The following is a 19,522-nucleotide window of genomic DNA, read 5'->3' as shown; positions in this document are numbered from 1 at the left end:
TCCATACGTTGTATTTTTTCCAATTCCACCAACCAATCTCTCATGGTGGGAACCAAGGGTTGCTTCCACTTCCGGGGTATAATTGTTCTAGCTGCTGTGAGAAAATGTCTAAGTACATCTCTCTTGCAAGTCTTGATTGACCCAGGAAGAATGGACAGTAATGATATTTGAGGGGTCAACTTTAAGGTAGAGCCAGTCACAGTATTATAAATATCGGCTATCTGATTCCATAATTCACGAATACCCAGGCACTCCCACCAGATATGTAACATTGTGCCCCGTTGAGTGTCACATCTCCAGCACCGATCAGAAATCGAAGAGGAGAAACGATGTATGTCCGTGGGGCACACATACCACCTGGAGATGATTTTATAATTGGTCTCTTGGGCCTTACACGGTAGAGCCATCTTATGGGTCAAGACAAAAGCCTTTTCCCACTCCAATGGGGAAATAGCCACCCCCAAATCTTTCTCCCATATTCTCGTAAAGGTGGGATCCTTGTTAGCAGACATTCTGATTAGCATCTCATATACCTGGGATATAACTTGAATCGGCCTATTTTCAGAGCATAATAGCCGCTCGAATGCCGTTAAGCTCCTTTGTGTGGGGTAAGTGGCCAAAAATTGTGTTATAAAAGAGGATAATTGAGAATGCAATAACCAAGCGTTCGGCATCCGCTGCACCCTGGCGTTTAAGGAGGAGAGGAGCGGAGCGGAACCCTCCCATTCTGCAAAACACTACAAATCTGCCTATGATCCCTAGCCGTCCAGGATAAAAATTGTTTTGCGTTCATTGCAGGAGCGAACGAGGGATTGTCAAACAAGGGGGTCATGGGCCCTACTTTAGAAGATACATGGCCTCCTCTAACCAGGATATCCCATTCCCTCAGAAGGTCAGATGTAATAATCGGAATCGAACAGTGTGGACGGAGCTTAGACCTGTCTATCCATAATAAAGAGCGAAGATAAACAGGGGACAGACTATTTTCCAACAGAACCCAGCTCTTCCGATCCCTGTTATGGAACCAATCAACTACCCGGGTCATTATAGCTGCTCTGTAGTAGCATCTGATATCAGGGACCCCCGCTCCGCCCAATATTTTAGGTCTAGTAAGGTACCGGAGAGCTATTCTGGGGCGCCTCTTGTTCCACATAAACTTGCTGCACAGCTGCTGCATTTTGCCTAAAAAGGCCTGTGATAAATAGATCGGAATCGTCTGGAAAACATATAGTAATTTAGGTAAAACATCCATTTTGAGCGTATTAATCCTGGCGAACCAAGAGAGAGGAAGTAAATTATATCTCCCTAACTCCGCCTTTAATCTGACCAACAATGGTTCAAAATTATACTTAAATAAGTTAGCCGGGTTTGCCGACATAAAAACTCCCAGATATTTAAGTTTCTCGTTACAATGCCTAAACTTCGTGTGGTTCTTAAGGTAATGCAACTGGTGAGGTAGAAGGGAGATATTTAGTATTTTGGATTTGTCGAAGTTCACTTTAAAATTACTTAGCATCCCGAATTTCCCAAATTCCTCTAAAATCGCAGGTATAGAAGTCTGTGGAGACGAAATATACATTAAAAGATCGTCAGCAAACAGGGACAACTTGTTCCCAAACAGTTTTTCACTAACCTCTGTTAGTGAGATCAGTTCTCCTCTGCAACTGCTGAGAGCACAGAAAATCAAAATAGCATCCTTGGCACAGGAGGTATAATCCTGTAGTACCATAACTTGATAAACTGCTGTATAAACCTGGAAAATCTAAAGTTTAGCAAATGTCTGTGTGAACTAAACACTTTATATTTGATATCCAGTGGTGGGGTCCTGAAGCAAATTAGATGATTTCAGTGCAGGGGAATAGTAAATAACCAGCTTGTTTAGGTACATGAGAGACGCTTAAGTCCATTGCATTGAGTACTGTACTATCGAGGTACCTGGATCGGCAGATTTTGGTAACTTCCTGCTTTACAGGATGATAAAAAGTCTGGATGGAATAAAAGGAGGGTCGTAGGAGTAAGATGTAAACAAGCCTAAAGTCTAGGAAATAAGATTAGGTCACCTTTTGTAATCCATGTTTTCCTTATAACTCACATCTAAACCACTGATGTGCACCATCATTGTATGTAGTTAAATATTCTGTAATGTTGTCCATTTATCTTAACATTGACAAAATGGCAAACCTAAGATACAGGTGGCACCAAATCCATTTTGAAATGCAGAAGACCTTTCATATACAGTACTTTCATGTCATCACCTATTCGCCAATACCTATTTACCAGATTTTGCTTTTTTTGGCTATTGCTTTATTATCAGTACAACAAAAAAATGTTCTCCCCCAGCTGTAGTATACCAGCACAATGGACGTTTCAATCCCCTGGCTGGGCACTGTTTTTGCAAAATATTTTATGGTTTAATTTTATCATTTTTATATTCTGTTATTAACGAAGTAAAGACAAAGAACAATGATTGTGTAATTATTGGTAATTCTATATGTAATTCTATATGTGTGTGAGTTTGTTGTAGTCTTGGTGGCCACACAGGAAGAGAGGGAAAATCTCCACTGCAGGGACATAAAATGAGCGGTTATCTAACCCTCTCCACCCTTTGTAAAATCAGTATATACTATAATTATACATGTCTCTATAAACATATGCAATATGAAACATTTTGTGCAATCTGCTTTGAAATGTGGCAGTCATTTTGCTTTTGCTACTGGGTGAAAACTATTTAGATGGGCAGGGATGGGCTCTAAAACTTTGAGTTGTCACTAAAATTAGAATTTAATTAGAAATCTTCAAAGGGGGTCATTTGTTTTGATACCACTGTGTAGAAGATGTTTCTTATTTTGGAACGATTTCCGCTTTCTGTTATGTCTAAAGGCAGGAAGTAAGACTAAAATAAACTGTATTGTCATTGAACATACCCTAAATGATATTTATGTATGCTACTACTTTACTTTTGGAGGGGACACTCAATCTCCAATAATATATGCAGCAATCCACCCTATAGATTTGATGTCAAATGGCTTCATTTCATGTATTTTATTTAACGGATTGTGGCAGTATCAAATTATCAAACTGCTACTGGGCACCACCATTTTGGATGTGATATCGGCAGGCTCAGGGATGTCCATCAATTTTATTTCCAGAATTCTTCAGCTTTTATGTTTCAGGCTCTCGCTTGTTTGATAAGTAGAGAGGCTAATAGTAGAATACTTACACACTGTATGTAGCTTGCCATCAAGGAAGCCATCTTGCCATCTATTCTGCACATATTAGTCAGCTTTTGCTTTGTTTATGGCTTTGTCTACATTTTATGCCCTAAAGAGTCTGCTACTTTTTCTGTTTCATTGTTTATAACAGATAAATTGCTGATCTTGCTGGAAGTCTTAAAAGTGGCAGTACAGTTACTGCTTCATACCTGCAGCAGCCCATAGAACTGAATGGTGGGTGGTTTAGTAGCGCTTCATGTAAAATGTGCAAATGCTGGTTCTCTAAGAACCAGCCCAACCGTGTGGGTGACCGAACAGTTGGCAAAGTACCAGCCCCCGGGAGCCACACTGGAACTCCTGTTCCCAATGCAGCTCTGAACCTAGCTTTAGGTTTTCTAAGGAGTAGCTGTTCAGGATCCTGCTGTCCCACTACATAGGAGCAGCATCTTGCATATGTCCAGATAAGATTTGACACTTCCAGATTTTGGTCAGTTAAGTCCTATAGTGAACTCTGCTAGACATCAGACAACTGCCACTGGAAACAATGGTTCGCAGTAGTTTCAGCAACAGATGAACAAATGAAAATTGTACATACAGCGCTATTCTGTTCTATAAAGAGAGCAAGCAGCACCCTGATGTGCTCTCCTTCATTAGAATTCCTAACCCACAATGGCAGATTGAATAGATGTCAGGGGAGCACCGTGCACATGAATTTTCACCCAAGATGAGCATGACTATCAACTTGGGCAACAAGTACTTGTGTTTTTTGTTTGTATTTTAAGTTTAGAACAAGCTAGAGCTAAAATTTATCCACCGAACCTTTTTTTTAAAAAAGTCTGGTGACAGGGTTATGTATAGTTCAGCTGTTAGTACCCTGTCAGTAGACCAATAATTGTGTGATAAGAAATCTTGCTATTTTCTTAGCATACCTTTGTCAGCAAGGCTGCGGAGGCCATTGTATATTTATGATTACAGTGAGCACCTAAAAATCTGTGTATAAAATCCCGTTATGGAAATATAACACTGCAATAATACAGCAATGTCACTGGAGAAAATAATACCTTCAGGCCAACTTTGTTAACACATGCAATTTCTCATTCAGGCGGTATCCAATATTAATGTCAAACGCTAACTCCGTGAAAATGTACAATAGGTTTTGTTTAATGCATGAGCTGTAATTGTTACACAGAGTGGTGAGGATTTTTGTCTTTAGCTCTAGAGGAGGGTGATTTAGGATCGCCGCCGCGCCGCCTTTCCCTGGCAGGGTTTACCGCTACACACAAAACCCTGCAGGGTAGTGAAGTTCACTTGGCGAGGGTCAATGACCAAGGCACAATGGATTTACTGTAACTGGATTCCCAGAAGCTAACTTTATGAAAAAGGTTTGAAAATCTATTTAACAATAAGAAAAGAACTGACTGAGCAAAGGGGAGTTCGGGGTCAATGTTGACTCACTGAGCAGAATCTGTGCTCATTTACTGAGCATGCCGCTGCAATCCTCCCCCCATGTCTGAGCCATCTCCGTCACCCCCTCCACTACCATCTGCACTGAACAACCTCTCCTGTACTTGGTCACCCTGGCTCTTCGCTAACCTTGACACGATAGGGCTTGATACAGCGCTGCATAACATGTTGGCGCTATATAAATCCTGTTTATTAATAATAATATTAATAATAATTTAAAATTGAAAGTCTCGAAGTAGAACTCTCTGTTGCCCCTGGCAAGCGGGTCAGGGATTCTATGGCCTAGTACATGATACAACTAGTTCCCAGATTCACTGATGGTGGCAGGTTGGGTATGGCGGCTCAAAAAACATAGGGGTGGCTCATCATAGCTGTAATTGTAGCATAAGGGACTAGTAGATCAGGATCTGTATTTAGACTGTAAAATTGTTATTGCAATCAGTGACATTTCCCTCGTTAGTGATATTTTGTTTCATGCCCTGTCCCTGTGATATCAGAACAAGAAATGAAGGGAACAGACTTTGCTGGAAGAGGAAAACATGGACGGTAGTAGCCTGAGAATATTTCTTCTGCAAAAGGTAGGTTGTTTCAGCTTTTTACATAGGTAAAAACATAAATGTTTTGCAAATGATTAGGAGCCATTTGATCTATGCATGATTAAATCCATATCCATATCTAGTAATGGTCTGCATTGTCACCACGGGACATGACCACATATATCCAGGAATAGCTGGTAACAATGGGCCTAATGTTAAAGCTCCCAATATCTGAAGAAGATGGACCAGCATGGGTGAACCAGGGTGATCCATCAATCAATAAATCAGGCCTATTGTAAAAAAAAAAAAAAAAAGTTATATGGGTTGATTTCTAGCAGAATCAACAGGTTTATTATTTGTTTATTTATATAATATATAATATATATTAATATATAAAATCAAAAGGGACTAAATAAGGACTGCTGTTGATGGGCTTTGGACTTGTGTTATTGGCATTGATTTTGAGATTTCCTGACATTATTTAGAATTGATTACAAGTGCATTTAACCTCCTTTTTTACCTGCTTCAATCAGATTTTATATCCATATTGTATAGGATTGCAAAACTTATCTGATGCTTTTAAAGCCCATTGACATGGGGATATTTAATATAACATGAACTTTAAGATCTTGTTTAGATGGGTACTGCGGCACCTGGCTTGGCACCTAGCTTCTTGGAAGCAGGTATGCTCATTCTTAATGAACGAGTGTATGAATGAAGATATTGATCTGCTCACTACCACCCTCATTAATTCCCTTTAAATGAGTGAGACATTACATGTAGCAGCTTGGGCATGAAAAAGCAATAATCACACCACAACCTCGCTATATGTGTGAACTATCCATAATTGTGCATTAGCAATCTTGCTGCTATGATTCCCAGGTGTTACTGTGTAAATGCTCCACTTAAAGATTTTTTTAATATACTATAATATTTGTGTGCTTATTCAGTCCAATTCTCACATAGTTTGGTATTTCACAGTTTTCATTTTCTCTAAGCAGAGTTTGCCGTCCATTTTTGTTGTTTCCCCGTGTCCAATCCACAGATCTGTGCACAAGCTCCAGAGAGGTGAGTCATGGGGTACACACCCTGACCAGAGAATAACATGTCCTTAACTTGCTCTCTGGCAGGCTTTTGTGGTGTCTGCAATATCCTTTAACCCTTTCTTGGCGGCAGGAAGGAGTGTGGAGGCGTTGTATGGGTAGACTGAAATGGACTTCAGGTTCATGTCTTGTCTGGAATGTACAAAACCTCACCCAGTGAATGACGTACATTTAAACTCCACTGATCCCTCATTTTCCCAAACCGTTCTCCAAATGATGTGAGTTCAGGTTTTTATTTGCTCTCAAATGCTGGCTTTCCTCATGCACACATGGAGCTATAGGTCACATTCCCAACAATGCAGCTGCATTCTGGCACATTCTGCTACTTGTGGGATGTGTTCTCTGGCCTCTTATACAGGAGCTTCAATATAGCATGTGTATGGTAAAAGTAGGGGTGTAGCAGTCACTTTTTCGGGAATCGGGCGTTTACAGGAAGGATGCGCAAGCGCGCTCGCCATGCATAGCCTTCACTATTATCATGCCCCTTTTTTTATTTTATACGTGTACACCCCTGGGTTTAACGGCTGCTTTGAATTTGCCTAATGTGCATCACGTCATAATAATTGGTTGGTGTAATGGATGAGTGAGCCTATAACATGCTCTGATTTTTTCCAAACTCTCCCCTGGTAGGCTGCTGCGGTACAAATGGCTGCCTAAGGTGTTCTGTGCATTTATCACTTCTGTCCCATGGTATGTAAAACAGAATATGCAAAAAATGTGACTACAAGGTGACAGCTTGAGATATAAATTCCTCCCTCAGCTGCTTTAGACCTAGTATACATGGCGTGATCAATCATCCGCTAATTCAGTAATCAAGCTACCAAGTCCCAAAACGCTGCACATATGTGTACAATATTCTGCCATTCCAAAGGTTTTTCTTAGATAGAAAGTAATTGAAATTCCGTTCAGGTTTGATTGATCATTTTTACACATCACATATTTACCAACATGTCTAATCGGAAACCCACAAATTGGTCACTTACCATTGGTCATTTACTGATTTCCCTTTAAAGTCGCTTCAGATCATTTTATAGTACTTTAAGTCAAAACGGAGCATGTGATCTATCCCTAAAGTAACACTGTGACAAAACGAATCATGGCCACAACCAAGTTCTATTTAGGACGCAGAGTAAAAATTTGTCTCATTTATAGTAAGAAATTTCAGAATTTTGCAAACTTTCGCATTCGGCTGCCTAGGCCTAAAGGTTTAGGTGTTATTTGCTGAACTAGATGTAGTGAGCCTGATTTATTAAAGTTCTCCAAGGCTGGAGAGGATACACTTTCATCAGTGAAGCTGGGTGATCCAGCAAACCTGGAATGGATCTCTTCAATCATTTGCTATGCAAATGTTTTGAATCCTGTACCAGATCCATTCCAAGTTTGCTGGATCACCCAGCTTCACTAATGAAAGTGAGTTCTCTTCAGCCTTGGAGACCTTTAATAAATCAAGCCAGTGTGTCATTTATTTTGGGTTGTCTTGCTGTAATGCTGCCCTTCTGACTTAAGTACTCTGAGTCATCAAGCTGGAATAGGATATAAGGAAAGTAAAAGAAAATTCTGATTTCTGATCCTGCAATGGCAGTTCGCTGTCTTGATTGAGCAGCATTTAGTTAATAGAGCAATGATCAGAATTCAACAACATATTACACAGGCTTTACATTAATTGCAAAAAAGAAATGAATACAAACACAGGAGGAGGAGAATTCTGTGCTCCATTTTTCAAAAATCATCTGTTTCTGCTTAGCTGTAGTCAAATAATCTCTTTTTGGGCAGGGTCCCCTCCTCCTGTGTCATTGTTTGTATCTGTCTGTTATTTGCAACCTCTATTTATTGTACAGATGTTGGTATTTTCTAAATACAGTTGATAATAAAAATAATAGTTTTGTGCAGCCAGTCATCACATTTACATGCAAGGTCTGTTACTTCCTTTTGCTGCAGCGGCTTGATCATCACTGTGCTCCCAGCCTGTGACTGGGCATAGAATGTGCAGCAGAAGACTACTGAGCTCATCCTTCTCATCTCACCTTCTGTTTGAATGTTCTTTGTCAACACAAAAGACACAGACTAATAAGTTTACCTCAACACACAACAACAGCGAATGGAACCTAAAAGAAAACTTCTAATGGGTTAGTAAAAATGAAAACCTTGTATAATGATTAGCATCCTTTTTAGGTGACTGTTTTTTCCAGACATATCTATGAGAAAAGGGACCTGGATAGGAAGACTTATGGTCGCCATACCATAACAAAAGCCATTATTCTGATGCTGTTTGCAGTAAAAGCCATCTAGCAAAGTAATTTCCATATTAAAATCTCAAGTGTAGAGACAGCTTTGGAGCCAGTCATGCATTGTAGTAATAATGTCTCATCTTGTGGTTTTACTTTTGTCATATTAATGTGGAAAATCAAGTTTTCATACCCTAGACACACAGATCAGACTTTTGGCAATAAAATCTTGTTATCTGTTCACACCCAGATTCTGTTTATCTCTAGTTCCAGAATATATTTGTCTGTTGATAGAAAAACATGATGAATTTTATATGTGAATTTAGTGATCTAGATTTTGTTTTTCTGTATCTGGAATCTGTGTTTATCCCATCTAAAACAGTTTTGTGCATTGGCTAGGGTTTACAGACCTAATGTCATGCAAGCATTGCTTATGAAGTGGATTACATTCTGCTTTAGAGATTCATACTGCAGTGAAATATCCTATCATTTTTATTCTAGACCTTTCTTGTATTATAAAACAAAATCATAGTGCAACTTCTATTCTATAAAGAGCAATGGATTATAACCACCAGGTGGTGCTATGGAGTTATCCCTATGTATTATGTGTGCCCTAAGGCAGCAACTTCAAAGCTTTCATATTGACTATAAACTGTGAAGAAGATGAATGTGAACTGAAGATGAATGTAAAGTGGGTATTAGTACTGTGTATCTAACCCCTCAAAGAGAGCACAGTCACAAGGTGGTGCCACTGAGTTATAGCAGGCAAATATTCTGCCTGGGGGCCATTGTGGCCATACATGGGAACACCTTTAGTTGATACAGCAAAAGATAAAATAATTGTCCACTTATATATGATCACTGAGCATTGATAGCAGCTGTGATTCCTTCCTATCTCTCAAAAAATACAATGCAATAAGTGTTGCCTTCTCTAAGCAGAGTAACATTTTTTGTGAAGAGTTTTACACCAGAACAAGAAAAATGTTGAAGATATGTCTGCAGTAGTCATTAACATTTTTTATATAATGAACATATTTCTACTTTCTCTGCACATATTTTACCTTTGGACACATTCCGTCTCTTGTTTTCTTGCATGTTTGTAATTATTTTTGCATACTTGCATACTACACACATGCTCTCTCATTTATGCATGCATGCTCTTTTGCTCTCTGTGTATAAATATGTGTGTGTGTATGTGTGTGTATATATATATATATATATATATATATAGGTATATATTTAATTTTTATTTTATTTAATTTTTTGATTAAATTTTTATTTATTAAAAGCAGAGCAGGACAAAAAGAGGTCTCTGAAGGCATCTGATGGCCTAACACCTACTTGCATGTTAATACATTAACTGTCACATAATTTAGGAGTTTCCATTCAATTTTATTGTACTTCATCATACCATACATTGATGCTTGTCAATGTTTTAGCCTTGATATGAAGCTCAATGATGAATAAATAAATGCAATACTCAGGAAAGAAAAGGTTTGCGATGAGCTTTAAAATGAATGGGCTACCTGGCACATCTCAATGCACGTTAACATATTTACAGACATGAAGCTATCGTGAAGACCGTGGACCTTCAAACACCATCCAACAGTCCTTGAAATCAGTCATTCTCAGGTTTCCCATTAAACATGATGCCCAAGTATAATTGCTCTGAGATCTGTCCCCACCATGTTTGTTGCTGTACGTACACACGAGCCTGTGATTTATATCGCCAGCTTATGCCATAGCAACTAATAAATATTCATTTACATTATGTAGTCTGTACTAGGGAATTGGAATCTGGGTCCTTATTGGTTGCCATAGCCAATAGGTCTGTTTTTCTTGGCTTTTACCAATGATCTGTAAATGTGAATTTGGTGATCAATATACTTTATAAAGTTCAGAGGGGCAATTAGCAACTGTGCAGATAACTGTTTACTTCCAACCAATATATAAGGTTTCCTTCAGACATATGGTCTAAGACTGTGTGGTTGGCTGCTCCTGGGTACATATAAATTTCCTGAATCAAAAATTGGCAAACCACACTGCAGGTCAATGTGTTTGCATGCATTGACCTTGTGGCCCCAGAGTAGGCAAGCTACCCGCTTGGCCAGAAGCCACATATTGTGTCTATTAACTGAGCCGCAAATGCATGCCGAAATTTGGTTCCCAATCACCCCCTTTTAACCAATTGGGAATGGATGGGGACCAAGTTATGCATACATTTGTACAGGTAGTCCCTGAGTTAAGGACATCCGACATACAGACCACTCCTAGATACGAATGGGGCTTCCCTGCTCATTCGTGTGAGGACTTTATACAGTAACTGACACCATGCTGCCTAATAATGCTAAGACAAACATTTGTTCGAGTTGCATTTATTAAAATAATGTACCTGTTCCGACTTACACACAAATTCAACTTAAGAACAAACCTACAGTCCCTATCTGGTATGTAGCCCGGGGACTACCTGTATAGAGTTGCAGCATGGTTCATGGATACAATATTTGGCTCCTGACCACAAGATCAGCAAATGCATTGACTTGCAGTGAGGTTTGCCACTTCTTGATCCACTTGCACGTGGTTGTGGATGCGACTTGCCACGTGGTTGGGAGCACAGTTAAGCATGCGCTTCTGTCTAAAAGGAGGGTGTGCTGGCATGTAATCGCCAAAATTTCCAGAAATGCTTTAGAAAGCAGTTGTGGTGGGTTGTAGTTCTCCTGCCATATGTTGCAGTGGACTATAGGTCATCTGCTTTCATTTGGAATTCTTTCAGATATTTGCAGTGTTCCTATTCAAGTCTAAGAAAGCGGTTCAACAGCAGACCAGTCTGAGACACTCCAAGAATCTGAAAAACTCCACTGCCTGTGAAAAAAGTGTTTTTTAACCACTCTTATTTGTATTCAAGATTTTGGGCAGTTCAGTTCTGGTTCCAAAGGGCGACCCAACATAACCAAAGGGTAATTACAAGCTGAAAATAAAAGTTCAGCATAAAGGCACAATTGTCAGAGCTGTAAATCACAAGGAGGGTGCTGAGGATTGGAGCTGGAGGATCTGTAAGTCAGCATGTTCACCTCCTTGTAATAAACAGAAGGGCAGCCTGGATCATACAAGTTTGGGAGAGACAAACCACAATGCAATCCAGTTTTAGTCTGTCTGCACAAACAAGCAAATCTTTATTGATGCGGACTGGTTTCCGCTTCTTTGTAAATGTTGTCACAATCCAAATACTTTGTAACACAAGGAAGGAATCTGAGCCTAGAATAGAGGGCGGGGCCGAAGAGGAACAAGGCGTGGATGATATTTACATATCCTTCCCGTAATGACCAGTTAGAGAGAAGAGGGGCGTGGTTATGGTGATTGTCCCTTTTCTAAGGAGCATGCGTGGATTCATTGGTAACAAAGCCAAGGCACAAGCACTGCATTTGGTATTATTCGTTGGGATTGTCTGCGGTGCAGGGAGAAGGTGGACGGACTTACCTCTGGGGATCACCCATAATACAGGTGAGTGCAGGGAAGTAAAGGAGCCCATCACACACTGCATCAATGAATGAGTCACAGTGCCATCTAATCTGGATTTACATGGAAGAAGAGTGGGCGGGTGCTGGATCCTGTGCCTAGGCAAGAAGGATGGGGGATATGCTGTGCAGAGATCTATGCAGGTGGACAATGTCTGGCAGGGTTACATGGAGAGAAGTACAAGCCCCAGGCTATGGAGAATCTCTGCAGAGTCACATCTATTGTATGGAGACAGGGATATGACATTGATCACTGCACAGCTATTCTCATATTATATAGAATCCTATGGGATCATTGGTACTGATTTGCATTTTTAAAAGAACAGCATACACTATGCATGCATCACTGCATATTACATATAAATCTGCACTCTGCATAAATCATAGGATCATAAGACAGACTGCAGCATCCACATTTTACTTTTCAGCAGTTTTAAACTGCTAGGATAATTTCTGCCTGCAGACAGGTTGCTATTGGTAATGGCACTCTGTGCATTGCTCTTTGTGTGTTCTGTGCTGCATCAATCTATATGTACATATGTGAATATATACATTGTATGTGTGAGTGTGTCCATGTATGTCAATCTCTTGGTATTGTGTGTGTGCCAATCCATATGTAGTATTTCTGCTCATGCACGTGTGAATCTTTACGTATGTGTGACTATATGTAGTTTGAATCTTTTCGTATTGTGTGTGCAAACTTATATGTAGTATGTGTGCATGAAAATGATTTTATACATATTGTGTGTGCCAATCTATAAGAAGTATGTGTGTGTATAAAAATATTCTTCTTATAGATTGGGACACACAATATGTATAGAATACAAATATATTACAATATGTATAGAAAGTATATGTGTACATGAAAATATTTCTATACATATTGTGTGTGCCATTTTCATGCACACACGTCTTATAGATTGGCACACGCAGTATGTATGGAATCGTTTTCGTGCACACACATTTTTCTTATAGATTGGCACACACAGTATTTATAGAATAATTTTCATGCACACATATACTTCCTATAGATTGGCACACACCATATACGTGAAAATCATTTTCATGCACACATATACTTCTTATTTTCTATACATATTGTAATATACTTGTATTCTATACATATTGTGTGTGCCAATCTATATGAAGAATGTGCAAAATCTTTTTGTAGTATGTGTGTTCATGATTGTGTGAATCTATAGCAGTGTTCATGAATATTCTACACTGGGTGTATGTACATATCGTGTACAAGAACCCCATCTTACACACAGCACAGTATGCATAGTCGGCTATGGATGGTGTACACAATCTGTGTGTGTGGCCTTATAAAGCCCATGCGTGCCTGGTAGGCATCATGTCTTCTGGGATGAGAGGGAGGTCGTCTGGTCCATATTTCTTTCCAGCTGCCAAATTGTTTGGTTCTAGGAATGTTTGGCCTTTGTTTCAGCCACAGAAATGACTTTGCTGCAGTTTAAGCTGCTCTTGTGTACACATCCTTAGGGTACCGTATGTGTGCTTGCTGCGTTACTTATCGTATCATATATGTAATAAGATCAGCCAATGGATGTAATATGTAGAATTTTACATATAACTTAAAGGTTGAACCTCATAAGCAGTTTTAATCTTTTGCTCAAAATTGATTTGGACATTTACTGGATATCACACTTGTAACACTAATAGTGCTGCAAATGGGGTGACTGCCAACAAGTGGTTAAATTGCATGGGGGGTTTACTTCGCTCATTGTAGTAAAACCTTCCAACAAAAGTAGCTCTGTCCCATCACAAATCCAGTATTCCTTTTATTTGGCTTTGACATGGATACCTGTTCTAGTATCAGTATATTGTTTAAATATTTTCAAGTACATACGCACAACCATCCTTGCAACCTGTAAATGTGTTTCACAAATTTAGTGAAAGTCCTAGTGCAGTGCATGCTGATGTAGTTTTTACTTCTTTGTATGTTGATGGTATTGTATACCATTACAGTGTGCGGTCCTGTGTGGCTATACCAGTGTGTTCCACCACAGCCTTGAGTCCCGTGTGCCAATATACACCATCACTAGCTTGAGTCCGGTGTGCTCCACAACTGCCTCGAGTCCCTTGTGCCAATATACACCATCACTGGCTGGAGACCAGTGCACCAGTGTGCACAACCACAGCCTTGAATCTTGTGTGCCAGTGTGCTCCACCCCAGGCTGGAGGGCTGTGTGCCAGTGTCCTCCACCACTGCCTTGAGTCCCGTGTGCCAGTGTGCTCCACCACTGCTTTGAGTCCCGTGTGCCAGTGTGCTCCACCACTGCCTTGTCCCCTGTGCCAGTGTATCCCACCATTCTTTTTTGGTGTTTTCTACCACATTGCTTATTTCTGTGCACTTTTCCCAGCCTATATCACCTTATTGCTCAGTCCTGTGTGCCTCTGCCAGTTGCACTATTCAGAGCCTTCAGTCATGTAGTGCTGTGCCAACCTACTTATCCATTCTGTGTACCTCTGTAAGTGTACACCAGAAAATCTCTACCTTCAAAGTGTCTTTAATGCACACAAGCACACGAGGTATGGTTATGTACATGTGTACAACTATTCATTCATTAAGCTCTTTACCAGTGTACCTAAGGAGAGTGCTCCGTCCAACTAGTTCTTCTAGATTCACATTGTTTATTTCATTTATTATAAAGATAACAATGACCAAGCATTGTGTACCCATCGTTCTGGGATAGGTTGAGTCTGGGGTGAAGGAGTGCCAAGATATGCTTCGGTCTGTGATCAGCTTGTATGATGGATCTCAGCCAGACAGAACACGTGTGTTTCATACATTAACTGTCTGCAGCGTAGCAGACGGTAAGCAGCAACGGCCCTGAGTATAATCTGTGTATGACACCTGAGGGGGGCCACCAGAAACTGTGTTTGCCCCTCCTGCATTGTCGGGCACATTTCCTAATAAACTGCATGTTCTTCTGAGCTCACATATTTTATACTAGCGGCAAGCGGCCTTCTTCCACCCTCCTTGTGGCCATCAGCCAACTGCAGAATTTAGGCTGAGTGAGGTTCAAGAATTTTCCACAAATCATTAGGATTATGGTTTCATTATATTAGAGTATATGGAATAAAATGGGGTAGGAAAATGTGCAAGGTACCATAACCTTGTATACATAATCAAACGCTAATGAATGAAGAATGATTAAAAATTTCATGGTAATTGCTGTGATAATCCCTAAAGTGGTGCTTTGGTAGTTTTGCAGTTGCCAGTAAGTGCCGTCCTAGGTAGAAGTAATGCAGGCCCTTCTGGAGTCATCAGTGCTTTGATTGCCTGAAATAGTATTTATAAGGAAGACCGGCGTCATATAATCTAAGGCGGAACTGCAGGGGGTCCAGAGGAAATCATCAGTGTAGGACCTGTGCGGTCAGGGGCCCAAGCATGACCACTCTTCCTTTTTATATATCTGTGTGATTATTTCTGTACAAAATGAAGCATCATTCTTCATTCCCAGCTCACTCTTTGATCTGTTATCTCTTGCAGACAAGATGAAAAATTATACCCTCATGTATTAAAAATAGGCAGATAAAGGCGAACAATACTGTTTGACATTTCTGTGTAAGATATATGCAATGTCACAAGTATTGCACAATTTTTTTCCCCCCCAAATCGCTGTATTTTGTATAGTGAAATAGAATTAGAATTCTATATTAATTTATGGCCTTAGTGTTTATCATTTTGTCTTTTTACATTGCTTTTTTGTGCACAAAAAGGATAATTTTTAAGAAAAGGGCTTAACGCAGTCAAAGAACTCATATACTCCTTAAAGCGGAACTAAACTGAGAATAAAAAAAAAACACACTTAACGTTAATCCCACGGATCCATCAATGGCGCTGGACTTTCCCTTGATCCGGTCCCGCATCTTCCAAAAATTCCTCTTCGTCCCGGTGTGATGGAAGCGCTGGGTTCCACTATCTTGTGTCTTCTCTTTTGGTCTTCTTCCTACGTCACCCAATTTGGCTCTGGGCAGGTGGAGATCTGGTGATGTATTTCCCGCAAAGTGAGCCAATGTCACTGCACATGCGTAAGATCAGCATCTCTTTCCCCTTAGTGGGAAAAAATGCGCCTTCTATCGGGCATGAGCAGAAGCAGAAGCCAGAGCCTCCTGGAATGGGTGATGTAGGTATCCCGGGAGGCTCTGCGCTCCCATACAGTTGTCCACCCTTTTATGTAAAGTAAAAATGTTGAGTTCAGGTCTGCTTTAACACATTGATTTTTTTAACATTGGTACAATGGGTTCTTAGGGAACCTTTTCTTTATTTATGATAGATAGAGCTCAATAGAAACAATGCCTCCTACATTGCTGGTTGGTGGGAAGGATGTCAACCTTAGAGATAGCCAAAACGATCATTGGTACCTGTAAATGACCTGAGATTCACAAACTGCTCATTGCTCAAGGAAACCCTGACAACCTCTGGAGAAACACTGCTTCACATGTCATTTAAAAAACTTTGTGGTCCCAATATTTCTCCCATGTTGTCTCTTTGCACCCTGTCACATTTTGTTGAAAGTTGAAGCAGTCGTGCTTATGTGTTGTTCCGGTATGATCCACTGAAGCCGGTCCAGAGCAATGATGTGCAGCAAATGATGGAGCCAGTGCATGTACAGCAGTCTTTCTCAACCAGAGTTCTGTAGAACCTGAAGGTTCCTCCAGAAGTTCAAAGGCCATCTTCCTTATCCCTTTTGTACAACATGGTGTGTTACTGTCCTGTGTGCATCAGATGTCCCATCAGCTGATGTACAAATTACCATTCCAACAACCATAAAGCAAGGATAAGGAAGCCCAGAGATTTATCCTGTTAGGGCAAATTGAGAATATTCACCTCTATATTTCCATAATGGCTAATTTTCTATACTCCTTCAAATATAAAAGCCATGGGTATAATACAATATCATTGGCCATTAGATACCATGGATTGTCCACTATGTTTTCCATTTCCATTCCATGTTAGAAAACTTCTTCAGTTCAACAGATTATGACGTTTTGGATTTGCAATTTTGTAGATATTCGTTCTTCAATTAGTACCTTAAAAAGTTACAGCTGCTGACTTAAGTTTTTAGTTTTTTCTAGTGTCAATAGAAGCATGTTTTCCTTGGCTTCTGTAAAAATGTCAGCTGGCTTTAATTTGATCCACCACTTGGCATCAAAGATTATTATATTGCATGTTTGGAAATGTCTTGTTCCTGTTAAGCAAACATTTAGTTGACTGTGCTTTTGTACCCAAAGAACAGGGATGTCTGTGACTTATCCCTCTACATTCATGGTTCTATGCCTGTACAGCCCTGGACAAGCTTGCTTATGCTCCCCAAATTCGGACGGTGGTGTTTTATTCCTCAAGTACCTTGGAAGACTCAACAGTAACATTAAGGAAGCCAGAATGTTCAACCTGTTGAAAGGACAGCACTGTGTATTAAACTTAGAAATCAGTGGACTGCACTGGCATTTCCAAAATAACCTTATAGGCTATTAATGTCGCACTAGTAGAAAAGAAATGGTGTTGCACCAGTTTTGTCATGCATTGATGCCATTTTGCTTGTGTGAATTGTGTATGTTATGTATTCATTATGTACACTAATATTTTATAAAATCTTAAAAAATGTAATATAAATCGTCATACTTTCTGTTGATTGCTTGACCTAAACTCTGTACATATGTCATATAGTTGTTAATTAAGATGAACAATCTTCAATGAACAATCATTTATAAAGAACAATATATGCTTACAATGCCATACAACAACAACAACCCAGTCTTTTGCAGAGCTCCGCAGACCACTGTAATTACTGCAAATGCAATTGTTTGAAGATTACACACCCATTGAACCCATGCACGTACGGTTCTGTACATGATTGTCTGTTGTCTAACGAATCCGTAAACACAATGAAGAGTGAGACAGAATTGCTAGAATGAAGTCAGGATAAATCGATCATTACACCCAAGGATCATCATTTTTTGATGTCAACAAAAATCTCCTAACGATTAGTGGGTATACATAGCTTTAGTGTAGTTATAAACCTATTTAATAAAATCTTATATAAACTTTAAACCATAAAGATTAAATGGCAGGGGCTCACATAAAAAAGTTGGGAAAAAAGAAAACTGCAGAAGCCTAAGATATAACATTGACTCAGAAGGGAGGTGGTGGATTTGTGCAGAGAGACCACTGCTTTCACACTGAGAGAAAGAAGCCTTTGTGAAGCATCATGGCAAGGAATAGGATTTACTACTCAGGCTGTAAGAATATTATTTTGTTTTTAAAATGTTGGGCCTTTAAAATGTTGGAGTAATGCCAATAGTTGTTTTCAGACTTTCTAAATCTGCATTTGTTGATATAATACTATACCTAATCATTCAGGAGCTTGTTCAGCACTCCCTATTATGGGGTAACAAATTCCTTCCTCGTTACTGTTAGGGACTTTGAGCTACCATACATTGAGCAGACATAGTCTGCCGTCATGATAAAACAGAAGCAACAATGATATGCTGCTAACACTGGAACCAATGCATATAGACTAGAATTAGCTGACACAAGCTAGAATAGGTTAGCAGAACAAAGTTGCTAAAGGGGATAAAAGTTGTATTTAAAAATTGCATTTGTACCTTACACAGTGCTTAAGTTAATGAATTGTTCTCTCATTACCATATAAATGTACCTAATATAGTATTAGTAGACCTTACCTTGAACAATATTAGAAACTTTACACATCCTGATGTTTATAGCTTGAAAACTGTATCTCAAAAAGTCACATACAGTGTTTAATTGGCTCTTTCTACCAAGAATCAGCAAATTAATTAAAATATATATATTTCAGCACTTTTTTTTTCTTTTTTTTTCTTGAAGATCCCTTAGCTTCTAATTACCTCGGCTGTACCAAAGCCACAATTTTCATATGAATTTTGTCCTTTTGTATTTGTTGGTAGGTGTACACATAGCCTTAGGAGTCTATATGCCCTTTTATTAAAGATGGGTGATAAAAGTAAACCCCAATGTCCATAGCTATGCTATAGTCTACAGGAGGAACTCCTCCTTAAAGGACAGGATGCTGAGGTTTGCATATTGTTTATTAATGAGAATAGACCCCAGAGCGCATTCTATTTCTTAACAGACAATACTACATTATGTAAGATAATAAGCTCGGAACAGGATGTTAGCTCTCTAGAGAGGGATTGAAATAAAAATCGTTCAATAGGGATAAATGGATGTCTATGTGTGCTCTATACATTGGTTGAGCCTGTCAGGGATGACCATGCAGAAAAAGATTTGTTATTCAGTGTATGAATATAATGAAGAAAAGAATATGGGTGTGTCAACGTTCGAGAACCCCAAATGTCAGCATGTTGAGACCTCTGAACACCTCTGTACTTGGTGGAAACCATCAAGTCAGCTGTATGCATGTTGTGCCGTTTGTGCCTTTCCTTGCAGCCAGGTTTCTT

At 39.5% G+C, this 19,522-nt stretch overlaps 1 protein-coding gene across 1 annotated transcript in view; it reads left to right on the top strand.

Moving 5' to 3' along the window:
* The first annotated feature begins 11,930 nt into the window (after nt 1-11,930).
* The window catches only part of NUMBL (NUMB like endocytic adaptor protein), a 54,164-nt gene continuing 46,572 nt past the window's right edge, over nt 11,931-19,522 (top strand). The window contains exon 1 of the mRNA XM_072429870.1: nt 11,931-12,041. The gene's annotated coding sequence lies outside the window, so the exon portion shown is untranslated. The remainder of the gene's footprint in view (nt 12,042-19,522) is intronic.

This window comes from Pyxicephalus adspersus, chromosome Z (genome assembly GCF_032062135.1).
Source record: "Pyxicephalus adspersus chromosome Z, UCB_Pads_2.0, whole genome shotgun sequence".
NCBI classification, from domain to species: domain Eukaryota; kingdom Metazoa; phylum Chordata; class Amphibia; order Anura; family Pyxicephalidae; genus Pyxicephalus; species Pyxicephalus adspersus.
The sequence above is the reverse complement of the archived record's forward strand: the minus strand, read 5'-3'. Positions and strand labels throughout refer to the sequence as shown.